This window comes from Otolemur garnettii, unplaced genomic scaffold, assembly GCF_000181295.1.
Source record: "Otolemur garnettii isolate 467f Iridium unplaced genomic scaffold, OtoGar3 scaffold00060, whole genome shotgun sequence".
Lineage (NCBI taxonomy): Eukaryota > Metazoa > Chordata > Mammalia > Primates > Galagidae > Otolemur > Otolemur garnettii.
Genome location: NW_003852455.1, coordinates 1686491 through 1687029, shown reverse-complemented (window position 1 = coordinate 1687029; position 539 = coordinate 1686491).

The window sequence follows — 539 nt, the reverse complement described above, 5'->3', positions numbered from 1 at the left end:
GAAAAACACAACAAAACAATGTAAAGGGTTTGTCTTATGAAAAGGTTTATGACTTATTGTCCCCACAGAAGGTATAGACACTCCCTCCAGAGTTCACTTTATTATTTGTGTTATTATTTGTATTATTTGTTATTATTATTTAAATATTTGGCTTGTTTGTAGCAGTTCTCAACATGTGGGTCATGACCCCTTTGGGGGTCAAATGATTGTTTCACAGGGTCACCTAAAACCATCACATACACCTTCTACAAATACAGGTATATGAAAATAATTTTATGGTTGGGGTCACCACAACATGAGGAACTATATTAAAGGGTCACAGCATTAGGAAGGTTGAGAACCCCTGTGTCAGAGTCCTTAGAAAGATCTAGAGTGAGTGCCTGACAGGGGCCAGGACTAGCTGGTCCCTCCCAGGGCTCCCCCCACACTATTTAGCATTTCCCTTATTCTGCTGGAGAACATTAGGGGACTCTTTAGTTTATTTGAATTTCACATTCAGTCAAAATATTGATTTTAGCATAAAAGTTCGCTCTATTTAA